This window comes from Tachypleus tridentatus, chromosome 5 (genome assembly GCF_004210375.1).
Source record: "Tachypleus tridentatus isolate NWPU-2018 chromosome 5, ASM421037v1, whole genome shotgun sequence".
Taxonomy (NCBI): domain Eukaryota; kingdom Metazoa; phylum Arthropoda; class Merostomata; order Xiphosura; family Limulidae; genus Tachypleus; species Tachypleus tridentatus.
In genome coordinates, this window is record NC_134829.1 from 55,188,751 (window position 1) to 55,202,808 (window position 14,058).

The 14,058-nt window shown below is 35.4% G+C and overlaps 1 protein-coding gene across 1 annotated transcript in view; it reads right to left on the minus strand.

Moving 5' to 3' along the window:
* Nucleotides 1–3,766: 3,766 nt before the first annotated feature.
* LOC143251207 (uncharacterized) overlaps nucleotides 3,767–14,058 on the minus strand; it is a 456,539-nt gene continuing 446,247 nt past the window's right edge. Inside the window, exon 5 of the mRNA XM_076502633.1 lies at nucleotides 3,767–4,192. The gene's annotated coding sequence lies outside the window, so the exon portion shown is untranslated. The remainder of the gene's footprint in view (nucleotides 4,193–14,058) is intronic.

Here is a 14,058-nt window from a genome sequence, read left to right on the forward strand (position 1 = left end):
AAATGTGAATCTTCTAAAGCCATCTTGGTAAGTTTAAATATTTTCTGATCAAACCATCAAACGGAAGGAGGATATTGGGTGTGAATACTTGAAAGCTGTTTCTCAGTTTAAAATCCGCATTTCTTTTTATGTTATATTATCTTATAAATATTTATGTTTTACATTGTCTCTAATTCCGTCTGTTGGACTCGGCACTGCTAGGTGGTTATAGTGTTTCGGTTAATCACACTATTCGTTAGTAAAAGAGTAACCCAAAAGTTGGCAGTGGGTGGTGAGGACAAGCTGACTTCCCTCTAGTGTTACATTGCTAAGTTAGGAACGGTTAGCGCAGATAGCCCTCGTGTAGTTTTACGCGAAATCTAAAACAAACACAATTCCATCTCTCAGGTTCAAAACAACATTTTTTAAATAAAAATTGAAACCGTAACGAACCAAACTTCCAAACAAAGATTGCGCTTTCCAGCTAAACGTTTTTTCTATTTGTTTCATAATTTTAGCGCATAGCTAAATTATTTTGTAGATTCATTAACCACGATCATAGGTGCAATCTATTCCTATGTTATAGACTTGTTAACTGATAACATAGATGTGATACGTTGCACTTTTATCTGTACAAGAAGTTTTCTATTGCGTCACTTTCATTCTTCTTTTTGCGCTCTACACAGCATTATGTAGCCATAGGAATTTTAAAGTCTGTACTTATTGAGTCTAGTCTACCAACCTGATATTTTAATCAAGTAAAAACAGTGTCACTTTAGTTGTTATTACAGAAAGAATAACAAGGCTTTTGAGTTCTACCTTCTGGTTTATAAAACTTATATTCAAATAAAAACATTGTCACTTTAGTTTGTAGTCAAGAAAGAATAACAAGGCTTTTGAGTTCTACCTGTTGGTTTATAAAACCTATATTCAAGTAAAAAGAGTGTTACTTTTGAGCTCTGCCCTTTGTTTTATAAAACCTGTATTCAAATGAAAACAATGTCACTTCAGTTTGTAGTTAAGAAAGAATAACAAGGCTTTTGAGTTTATAAAACCCATCCTCAGTTTTCTCCTGTTTTTGTTGGAACTTCCAAATTTATTTTATAATTGAAGAAAATGTAAATTAAAAAGTGAGAACTGATGTTTTGTATTTATTGAGTAATATATTCGTGGTTTGATTAATTAAGTTAAAACAGTTCGAAGTTTCAGTATATCTACTTCAAACTTAAGCCTTTTTCTAGCTTTCTTGTTGCGTGAAAGTTATCACTTAATTAAAGGTCCATTGTTTGTTAAAAGTCCAGCAGGTGTCACTAGTGTCTTAACTGCCATTGATAGAATTTCATTATAAGTGGTAAGATGACTTGGTATAGAGGTAATGAGAATAACAAAATTTGTGATTACTGTTACAGTGGGTTATCGTGACAGTTGAAAAAGGTGGAAATTACAGAATGTCATGACCATGAATGGTTATTACAGATTGTGAATAATGGTTACTACAGATTGTGGATAATGGTTACTACAGATTGTGGATAATGGTTATTATAGATTATGGATAATGGTTATTATAGATTGTGGATAATGGTCATTACAGATTGTGGATAATGGTTATTATAGATTGAGGATAATGGTTATTATAGATTGTGGATAATGGTCATTACAGATTGTGGATAATGGTTATTATAGATTGTGGATAATGGTCATTACAGATTGTGGATAATGGTTATTATAGATTGTGGATAATGGTTATTATAGATTGTGGATAATGGTTATTACAGATTGTGGATATTATAGATTGTGGATAATTTTGGAAACAGTAACTTAGATGTGATGCGTCTATCGGTTGTTATTATTTTTTCACTTTTAGGTTCCTACTTATTATTTCATACGTTACGTACTTGGCTACAGAATAAAGTTAACTTGAATAAGTAGTCTAACGCTACTTAAAAAAACCAAAACCCCTTAAATACCGATTAATATAACTAAACTCTATTAAAATTAAAAGCATAATTTTATAGGTCATAAATTCGTGTTTATATTATAAGTGAATAATAATATCATGATTAAGCTCTTAATTATTAATGTTAAAAATTATTAATTTAAAACAGGTTCTGATTGTGTATAAAATTAAGCAAACGAAAAGTTAACGAAATACAACTATAGTCACGCCATCTAGAGACTTTATTGGAATATTCTGATGATTATTTTGAATATTTATTGTGCTCTCCTGAATTTTTTTTTTTTACAGAAAATGTTATCTGTGAGTAATTTTAAAATTAACACTTACAGTTTAAAATTAATAAAAGAAATTAAGTAATTACCATGGATTTTGGTGCCATCTAGAATTTTACAAGGCAAATTTAACGATTATATGAAATATTTTAAGCTGCATTGTTAAATATGTTTTAAAAATATTTTCACTTTGAGAGGGTTTTAAAATTGAGTCATATTGATTAAACTTAAGACATAAAACAATTAAAAGTTATTGTAAAATGTTAATTTTAGTCTTTACTTTAATGTTTACTTTTTACATTTTGTACTGTGTACTTTCTACGGATAAAAGTTCGAAGTGAATTTATATAACGACAATCGTATTCACCAAAATTGTTTATTACCACAACTGGAAAACATTTAACTATATTTTATCCATTCCCACGACACAATTAAAGTTAAATTGATCGACAGTATGATTTGGAATCCACATTCTGCAGGTGTAATTACGGAGATATTTTATTCCAAAGTACTGATACATGTTGATAGAGGACGCACAAAACATTTTCACCGGCGAAGTTTATACATCTCTCACACTTTGGCTGTTAAAACCGTTCAGTTCATCGCAACTCTAAAGGCAGTGGAAAATAAGATACGTGTCTGCTTATTCAATGTATGCCTGTATTTATATGTCTGACTTTCCAATGAATATTTTCAAGTATTTTTCTGCCTATTCAATTAATATCCCAGGTATTTGTCTGCCTATGTAATGGGTGTTTCTAGGTATTCGTCTGTTTTTATTTTCTTTTTTTTTTATCAATTTCGTACAAAGCTACTCAAGGGCTATCTGCGCTAGCCGTCCCTAATTTAGCAGTGTAAGACTAGAGGGAAGGCACCTAGTCATCACCACCCACCGTCAACTCTTGGGCTACTCTTTTACCAACGAATAGTAGGATTGACCGACACTTATAATGCCCCCACGGCTGAAGGGGCGAGCATGTTTGGTGCGACCAGGATTCGAACCTCGGATTACGAGTCGAACGCCTTAACACACTTGGCCATGCCGGGCCTGTATTTGCCTGTCTTTACAATGAATATTTTAGTATCTGCCAATATAAAGAATATTTCTGGGTTTTGTCTGCCTTTCAAATGGATATTTTTAGATATTTATTTGTTTTTTTCAATGGATATGTTTAGGTATTTGTCTGACTATCGAATTAAATTCTTAGGTGTCTGTCTCTATCCAATGGTTATTTCTAGGTATTTGCCTGCATTTTCAATGGGCCTGGCATGGCCAAGCGCGTAAGGCGTGCGACTCGTAATCCGAGGGTCGCGAGTTCGCGCCCGCGTCGCGCTAAACATGCTCGCCCTCCCAGCCGTGGGGGTGTATAATGCAACGGTCAATCCCCACTATTCGTTGGTAAAAGAGTAGAGCAAGAGTTGGCGGTGGGTGGTGATGACTAGCTGCCTTCCTTCTAGTCTTACACTGCTAAATTAGGGACGGCTAGCACAGATAACGCTCGTGTAGCTTTGTGCGAAATTCCAAAACAAAGCCTTTTCAATGTGGTACTGGTTGGTGCCTATCCAACATACATTTCTGGGTATTTGCCTACCTTCCAAGTGTGTATCTCTAGAGATTTATGCGCCTAGGTAACAGATGTATAAATTTCTGTGAGAAAGATTGTGTATTATTCACAGAACTTTTCTGTGAGGATTACATATTTTCTTTATTGGTTATCAGACATTTCTACAAAAAGGCAGGAGCAAAAAATCCGCCAGAGAATTCAATCCATATCTTGTACTTTTTTCCACGTATTTTTTAGTTATCAAGTATGTCACCAGTTGGCGCTAAATTCATAGATTCTTTGTCTTTCATGTGTGCATGTTTTCTTAAGGCGAAGCCACATCAGACTATCTGTTGAGTTCACCGAGGGGAGTCGAATCCCTGATTTTAAACGTTGTAAATCCATAGACTTATCTTTGTAACAGTGGGGGATCCGCACTTCTGGTGCGAAGAAAAAAAATAAATAGTTCGATCAAAATTTGTGATTTTATATCTTATGTATTTCTTTGTGTTTTATTCGGAAATACTATCCGATCTTCATCATAATGCTGTAAAGAAAATTATACAGAGTAAGCATTGTTTATTCACACACAAAAAACAGATATTATTATAAAGATGTGGTTTTTAACATGTAGCTCAGCGGTTAGTTTAAGGGCTTATTGCACCGTAAATCGGGTTGTGATGGGCATCGTACAGATAGCCCATTTAGCAGCTTTGTTTTCAATAACACACCAGCGAAAAGGCGTTTCCTTAAAAACAGATAATTTTCAGTATTTATATTAAAACGTAATCAAAGATACAAAAGCTTTATATCTTATAAATATACTTTATACATACTCTTACGTGAATTGTATTTTTAATAGTATAAAAATAGATATTAATATTAATTATTAACATTAAAAATAATTTTACCAACTACTTTTACTTCACGTGTATTTTTACCACAAAAAGGTTTAAGTCTTTTGAAAAGAGTCTTTATAATTTTATAGCAATGTACCAAACCACAAAAAATCCTTTTTTGGACAAATTGAAATGCCCCTGTATTATTTCTAGGTATTTTGTCAGGTTTGTGTGGGCTTACTACCACATTGGGCCCGGCATGGCCAGGTGGGTTAAGGCGTGCGACTCGTAATCTGAGGGTCGAGGGTTCGCATCCTCGTCGCACCAAACATGCTCACCCTTTCAGCCGTGGGGGCGTTATAATGTAACGGTCAATCCCACTATTCGTTGGTAAAAGAGTAGCGCAAGAGTTGGCGGTGGGTGGTGATGACTAGTTGCCTTCCCTCTAGTATTACACTGCAAAATTAGGGACGGCTATTGCTACTTTTTTTCTTGTAAAGTTTATAATTTTTAACTAGATAACTCGAGAAATATTTCGTTACTCGAAGGCTATAACAAATACTATTCAGTAGTAGGTGGTAAGTCTTACGTAAAACTATTACATAATAAATAGTGATAATACCAAAGTTTGACAGCTGTGAATGTCCTTCAGTGTATTTGAAAATTAGGTCGTGACCTGGTGGCACGTTTAGTAAACACAGTGACATAACAGTAAGTTTACAGGTTGAAAACACCTGAAGCTCCTAATCTTAGATATTCGTACAAGTTCATTATAAACGAGGAATAGAACATTATTAATACAATATTTTGTTAATAGTTTAAATACTTCTTGGGAATTATTACGCGGGAATTATCTCAGTATTAAAATACTTGTAAGACTAAAAACTGATGTATTTGCTTTTTCTTATTAAGCGCAAGGCTGCACAGTGTACTATCTTTTTGTGCCCACCAAAAATATTTAAATTCAGTTTTCAGCTGACCTACTGGAGCTGAACTGTGGTTCTGTACTTGATTTAGCTCGTCGTTTTTGTTACAGACAGTTACCACGTTCTTAAAGAAGACGGCCCGGTATGGCCAGGTGGGTTGAGGCGTTCGACTTGTAATCTGAGGGTCGCGAGTCGAATCCCTGACACACCAAACATGCTCGCCCTTTCAGCCGTGGGGGCATTATAATATGACGGTCAATCTCACTATTCGTTGGTAAAAGAGTAGCCCAAGAGTTGGCGATGGGTGGTGATGACCAGCTGCCTTTCTTCTAGTCTTACACTGTTAAATTAAGGACGGCTAGCACAGATAGCCCTCATGTGGCTTTGCGAAATTCAAAACAAACAAACCTCAAAGAAGATGTTTGTGTTTGTTTATTTGGCGTCTTTACAAAGCAACTTATCCGGCTAGTTAATCTCAGCATATTTACCTAGGTTATCGGAAGGTGTTCTATTTAGGTTTGTGTGGGTTGCTAGTAACGCGGTAGATGTTCTACTCAGATGTAGGTAGGTTGTCAGTATCGCGATAACACTGTTTTTCTTTTATTTTCTATTTTAATTTCGCTCAAAGCTACACGAGGGCTATATTCGCTAGCCGTCCCTAATTTAGCAGTGTAAGATTAGAGGGAACGCAGCTAGTCATCACCACCCACCGTTAACGCTTGGGCTACTATTTTACCAATGAATTATGGGACTGACCGAACCGTAACATTATAACATCTCAATAGCTGAAAGGAAGAGAATGTTTGGTATGACGGGGGTTCAAACCCGCCACAATCAGATTACAAGTTGAACGCCCTAATCATCTGGACATGTCGGGTCCGATAACACAGATCTAAATATGCTACTGATTCTCATACTTGTAATGCGTTCTTGTTTCTATATATTTTATAAAGTATCTCTTTCTCTACGTCTAACATCACCATCGTGTTAAAAGCTCTCTTTAGGGAAAAAAATTAAATTATCATTTGTAGTTGAGCACAAAGCTACATAGTTGATTATATGTGCTTTGCCCACAATGGGTATCGAAACGTGGTTTCTAGGAGTAAAAGCTTGCAGATGTACCACTGTGTTAATGTGGGGGTGGGGCAGATATAAAAACATTTAAATTACAGCTTAATCCATGAGTGTTCTAGGAAGACATAACAAGTCTAAGAAGTTATCAAAGTATAGAGAAAGTATCATAAAGTGGCCCTAGTCTTACGTATAACTATTTTAACATCAGGAGACCGAACATAATGGTGATTGGTATTTGTAACTCCTGAGGAATGAAAATTACTGACCTGTGGAACTATTTCTCGCTGCGGCCTGTTAACGTTAAAAGCTCACGGTGATACATGGGCTTGTCTCGAAATAAAAGGTGTAAACTGTGATTTAATTTTTTTGGTGGATCTGTAGTTGAAAAGAATGTTTTATTTCATAATGAGGACAGTCGTCCTTTGAGACATCAAACATCCTTGTAAATGGTATTTAAAAACACTGTCTCTTAATATATACTGATAAATAGAGTTCTGAACACTGACTGAAAGATACTGTCTGATAATAAGTTCTGAGAGACACAGTTTTGTATGTTTACTGAAAGATACTGTCTTTTAGTACGTACTGACAGATATAGTTCTGAACGTTTAGTGAAAAATACTGCATACCGATATCTAGTAAAATATACTGAACGACACATCTCTATAACTGACTGACACAATAGATACAGGTTAAATAGATACTGAAAGCTTTACGATGTGTACTACAGATACAGTTGTTTAGCACTCATGGAAGCTTTGTAACATTTACTGACAGACGTGACTTGCTAACGTTAACTATTATAATAATGTAGTTTATTGAAGACAGCCTCATTATGAAGTTTCGTTTTTGAGATCCTAAAGAGTAAAGTAATTGAACTTATCCTTAGAAATACATGCAGTGGGGACCTTTACTGTTACTTTATGATATTATAAGCTCCAAATATGTTTTGCTTTGTACTGTGACGCTTCATTGTTGTTCAGAAATACGTAGCTCAGAAAGATCTAGAACCATACGTAAATATATAGAAAAAATATACAGACTGAGAAACAGACAAACCTTATAATTACACTATGTACAGACTGAGAAGCAGACAAACCTTATAATTACACTGTATGTACAGACTGAGAAGCAGACAAACCTTATAATTACACTGTGTATAAGACTGAGAAACAGACAAACCTTATAATTACACTGTGTATAAGACTGAGAAGCAGACAAACCTTATAATTACACTGTATATACAGACTGAGAAGCAGACAAACCTTATAATTACACTGTATATACAGACTGAGAAGCAGACAAACCTTATAATTACACTACATATACAGACTGAGAAGCAGACAAACCTTATAATTACACTGTATATACAGACTGAGAAGCAGACAAACCTTATCATTACACTGTATATACAGACTGAGAAGTAGATACATCTTATAATTATACTGCTTATACAGACTGAGAAGCCTACAAACTTTATAATTACACTGTATATAGAGACTGAGAAGCTGAAAAACCTTATAATTACACTGTGTATAAGACTGAGAAACAGACAAACCTTATAATTACACTGTGTATAAGACTGAGAAACAGACAAACCTTATAATTACACTGTATGTACAGACTGAGAAGCAGACAAACCTTATAATTACACTGTGTATAAGTCTGAGAAGCAGACAAACCTTATAATTACACTGTACATACAGACTGAGAAGTAGATACATCTTATAATTATACTGTTTATACAGACTGAGAAGCCTACAAACTTTATAATTACACTGTATATAGAGACTGAGAAGCTGAAAAACCTTATAAATACACTGTTTTTACAGATTAAGAAGCAAACCTCAAAATTACACTGTATATACAGACTAATTGTAGAACATTTGGTTTTAACTCGTTGTTTGTTGTTGTGTGGGTGTACAGTTCGTTTGTTAAGTGTGATTATATCTCAGAACTTGTGATTTATTTATAGCACAGTGAGAAACCGAATGAAGACAAAATAGTAGAATCATTCTTAATTATCCTGCATGTTATCTCCGGAATATTTGCTTCCACCAATCACGATGAACAACTCATTCCATTAATATTTACTTAGCCAATAAAGTGTTAAGTTTGAATGAATATGGTAGCATCTCAAGTCTAGAATCATTCTAAAGTCTTCTGTACGTCACTACCTGATGACCAACATGGTCACGTGTCATAAACATGATTCTTTCTATCACCAATCCCAGGAAATACCTTTTCATGCCAAGGTTCTTTTATTGGAATTACTGAGAGATCGAGGGGGTGTGTCAGTCATGAAATCTCTATCTAATATTTTGACCGATACAATCACTGTCGTAATAACATATTAACTAAGTTGGTAGTGAAAAATAAGCCACATGAATATAACAAAACATGTCGAAAAATTCATAGTCAACGAGTCATATGAGGTTCATTCCGGTTTCTTATAAACTAACATTGTGTAAGTACAACATGGATTCAAACTTCTTGGCAACGAGTAATGATATTTAGATAGAATTTGGTTCGTGTTTTTTTTTATTAAGTAGAACACAATACTTATTGTTTTCAAAAGCTATACGGATTCTTGCTTCTGGTACTTATAATGAAAGTTTTCAAGGAAAAAAACCAGACTTTTTTAAGTTATTACGTGATTTTTTCTTTGGTTAATGTTTAACTGAGTTTAATTATACGTTAAAATATTTTATTTTCATGTATATAGAAGGTACTTGATTCTTTGTTTTGAATTTTGCGCAAAGCGTGTTACACGCGGGATATCTGCGTTAGCAGTCCGTAATTTAGCAGTGTAAGACTAGAGGGAAGACAGTTAGTCATCACCGCCAATCGGCAATTCTCTTTACCAACGAATACCGAATTGACCGTCACATTATAATTCCCGCACGGATGAAAGAGTGAGCATGTTTGGTGTAACGGGGATTCGAAACCACGGCCGTCAGATTACGAGTCTTTAACAAGAATATATATAGATTGATTTTGTTTAGTTAGAGATTTGGATGCTGTCATAAAGTGAAAATAAACAAATAACTAAATACGCATGTGTTGTGTTTGTTCTGATGCACAAAGTTACTCCATGAAACTTTCCTGTGTTCTAAACACCACGAGCACTGAAGCCCAGTTTGTGTAATAGTGCAGGACCTCATATTTAAATTTGAGCTACACCGAGTGGCACAAGAGTGTTATTGAAGGTTTTGCACACGTGCACAAAACAAAAAAACAAAAAAACAAAAAAAAACAGGAAAGTTGAGGAAGCTTTCAAATATCTGGTTTTATTGGCACACAGTTAACTCGTGCTGTTTCTTAGAATTTAACAGTGTTAATAAGGAAAACGTGTTAGTAACAAGCACGACATGTTTTCTGATGGTAATTACTTGGAAAAAAAATTATCCATTAGGCTTAACTAGTCAGAGCAGTAAAGTAATCATTGTTATTCATTTTTCAAAAGTACAACAGCTGCTGTAATTTTTTGCACTTGACGTTAACAGGGATTTTCCGGTTTTGGTTGGCTATAAGACTTCATTAAATTACGATTTAATTTGTATGCTCTCAAATAATCGTAATTATGTTTGTGTGTTTCTTGCCTTATTTTATAAGCCTTGCATTTCCATGACCTGGCGATTAGGACACTCGATCCGTAATCTGAGGGTCACGAGCTCGAATACCAACACCAAACATGTTCGCCATTTTCGTCAAGTGGTATTATCACGCGAATGTAAAAAGAAACCAAAGAGTTCGCGGTGGGTGGTGTTGGATAGCTAACTTCCCTCTAGTCTATCACTTCTAAATTAAGGACGACTAGTCCCCGAGTTATTTTGCGGGAAAGTCAACAAAGAAATACACATACAAGTTTTATTATTTTACAGATTTAAAATAATTTTATGTCGAAACAAGTTCTATTATTACTCAATAGCCGTGGATTATTTTTTAATTTCGCCCAAAGCTACTCGAGGACTATCAGCGCTAGCCGCCTCAAATTTCCAAACTGATAAATGTGTTTTGAATTTCGCGCAAACCTACTGGAGGGCTATCTGCGCTAGTCGTCCCTAATTTAGCAGTGTAAGACTAGAGGGAAGGCAGCTAGTCATCACCACCCACTGCCAACACTTGGGCTACTCTTTTACCAACGAATAGAGGGATTGACCGTTAAATTATAACGCCCCCACGGCTGAAAGGGCGAGCATTTTTGGTGCAACCTGGATTCAAACCCGCGACCCTCAGATTACGAGTCGAACGCCTTAACACACTTGGCCATGCCGAGCCCAACTGATCAATTGGAGGGAAGACAGCTAATCAACACCATTTATTTCCAGGTTTTCAAAACAAAGATAAAATAAAAATATTTCGCAAACTACTCTATAGTACCTAATTGAAGATATTGTGTAATTAAATTTTGTATGGAATATAATATAAATTATATTATTATTAGGGGTGTCCTAGCGTATTTTCTACGTATCGAAGCGTTGCTACAAACAACTTATATACTTTTCATTTAATCATTCGACTTGGCCCAGCATGACCAGGTGGTTAAGGCACTCGATTCGTAATTTGAGGGTAGTGGGGTCGAATCCCTGTCCCCCTAAACATGACCATCCTTTCAGCCGTTTGGGCGTTATAATGTACCGGTCAATCCCACAATTCGTTGGTAAAAGAGTAGCCCAAGAGTTGGCGATGAGTGGTGATGACTAGCTGCCTTCCCTCTGGTCTTGCACTGCCAAATTAGAGATGGCTATCACAGATAGACCTCGTGTAACTTTGCGCAAAATTCGAAACAAAACAAGCTAATCGCTGCGATTTAACAGTATTCTCAAATATGAAAATAATTGTAATCTTTATGTATAAAATTTAACATACTTTGAGTTATTTTTGTATTAAAGTATTAAATGACTTAAATGAGTAAAAATTTTAAAATTATGATTGAAAAATAATGATTACAGAAATTACTTTATGATGCAGATACATTTAAAACACATCTCACAGTGAAGCAAATTTATGCGCATGCGTCACGAGAAAATTTTAAAATAAAGTTATTTCATCGTAAACGTTTATTTTTAAATGTCGCATTAATCCTTCAAGGTAATGGATTATCTATACTTTAAAAATAATCTGAGGGTCGCGGGTTCGAATCCCCGTCACAACAAACATGCTCGATCTTTCAGTCGTGGGGACGTTACAAAGTGACGGTCAATCCCACAATTTGTTGGCAAGAGAGTAGCCTAATAGTTGGCGGTGGGTGGTGATGAGTAGCTGCGTTCTCTCTAGTCTTACACTGCTAACTTAGAGACGGCTAGCACAGATAGCTCTCGTGTAACTTTATGTGAAATTCAAAACGAACTGAAGCAAACCTTAAAAGTAAAATAAAAAATGAACTTTATTTGAATAGAAAAATCTAAACTTTTGTTCAGTACTTTATTTTTCCAATTTTCTGGTGATGAAGAAATTGACTTTCATTGCGCCTTTGATATACAGCTGTAAAAATAAACTGTGTATATCGCATAAAAGTTGGAATGAAACTTAAGTCGAAGGTAGTATAAGTTAAATAACAGTGACCCCCAAGACATGGTATGTGTTTTTCTCAACTTATCTATATCAACAACTACAATTTTGTTAATTTTAAACCGTATTAAAAACACCACAGAGCTTGACACACTACTAACGTTTACAAAGATGGTTTTGTTTTCGATCGTATGCGTATTTCGATTTCCTAAATAAGAATCACGTGCAGAGACGTAGCTGTTAATCTACCAGAACAAACATGACAAATATAACATTAATACTTGCGAGAAATGTTCTGTGATAATAAAGATAACACAGCAGATAGCCGGATGTGGCTTTGTTATAAGAGAACACACACACACCTTTTTACTTGGAATTAGAAACATCAATTTAGCCTCCTAACGATCCACGCCAGGATAAGAACCGTGGCTACGAGTCTCCTGACGAGCCACGCCAGGACAAGAACCATGGCTACCAGCCTCCTAACGATCCACGCCAGGAAAAGAACCGTGGCTACCAGCCTCCTAACGAGCTACACCAGGATAAGAACCGTGGCTACCAGCCTTCTAACGATTCACGCTAGGATAAGAATCACCTCTTAACGATCCACTCCAGAATAAGAACCATGGCTACGTGTCTCTTAACGAGCCACGCCAGGACAAGAACCGTGGCTACCAGCCTCCTAACGATTCACGCTAGGATAAGAACCGTGGCTACTAGCCTCCTAACAATCCACGCTAACATAAGAACCATCTCCTAACGATCCACGCCAGGATAAGAACCATGGCTACTAGTCTCCTAACGATCCATGCCAGGATAGAAACCATGACTATGGGTCTCCTAACGATCTATGCCAAGAGAAGAATCATGATGATTAGCCTGCTAGGGGCGTATCTTAGGATAACAACCACAATCATTAGCTTCATACAGATATAGATTAGGATATGAACATGTGGTAATTATGCCTCTAAACACGCATATAGCCACTGTCTAATTATTGATGGATACGTGATTTATTATGTACATACGATTTAATTAAAATTAAAGATGACAAAATATTTTTCTTTGTATTTTTTCTCGTTTCTAAAGAGATTTATTTTTACATCTTGTGGATGTCTGGGAACAGTGTTCACAAATTTCAGCGTACCTTCTTCAAGCCCAGTGGATATCTAGGGATTACGCCCAGTCAATTCTAAAATAACAGTTTTTATCAAATTTAGACAGCCACAGATACAAATATTTTCAAATCAAACGACTGTCTAAAGACAATATCAGGTCAGTTTCGTGTACTTTCATCAAACCTACGTTCTACCAGAGAACAAAGTATAATTATTCTTGTTTCCTTCAAGTCTAGTAGTTGTTTTAGGACTGTGCTTTCGTTATTCCTGTGTTTTTCCTTCAAGTATAGTGTCCACTTACAGTTATGTTTCGGTATTATCTGTGTATCGTCTTTGAGTTCATTAGTTGCCTAGAAATATAATTCTGTTATTTCCTACTTTACGTCTAGTGGCTGTTTGGGAACAATACGTGGTTATTTCTGTGTATCTTTATTAAGTCTGTAGTTAGTGTTTTCATTGAATTGGACAATAAACAACTGAATGTATTAGAACTGTCACATTAGCTGGAAGCTATCAAAACTCTGGAACGAGAGAGGGAATTGAGTGTGACACGTGAGGTTAATGTCATTCTTGTCTCCCATCTATATAAGTTCAAAGTAAAATATAACTTTTAGGAGATATAATTAGGGTTGGACACACATAAGAGAATAATCAACTTTGATAATGTAAGGTAATTATCCGTATCTGTGCTACAATGTGAACAGCATTGTTCAGCTTTTCTTATGACACCTTAGTAATCCTTGTGCTATTGTTTAAAAGATTGCTTACTGTTTTGTTAATAACACTGTTTATTGTTTGTTTCAAAGCGACTAATTTAATTGGTGTATGACCATTC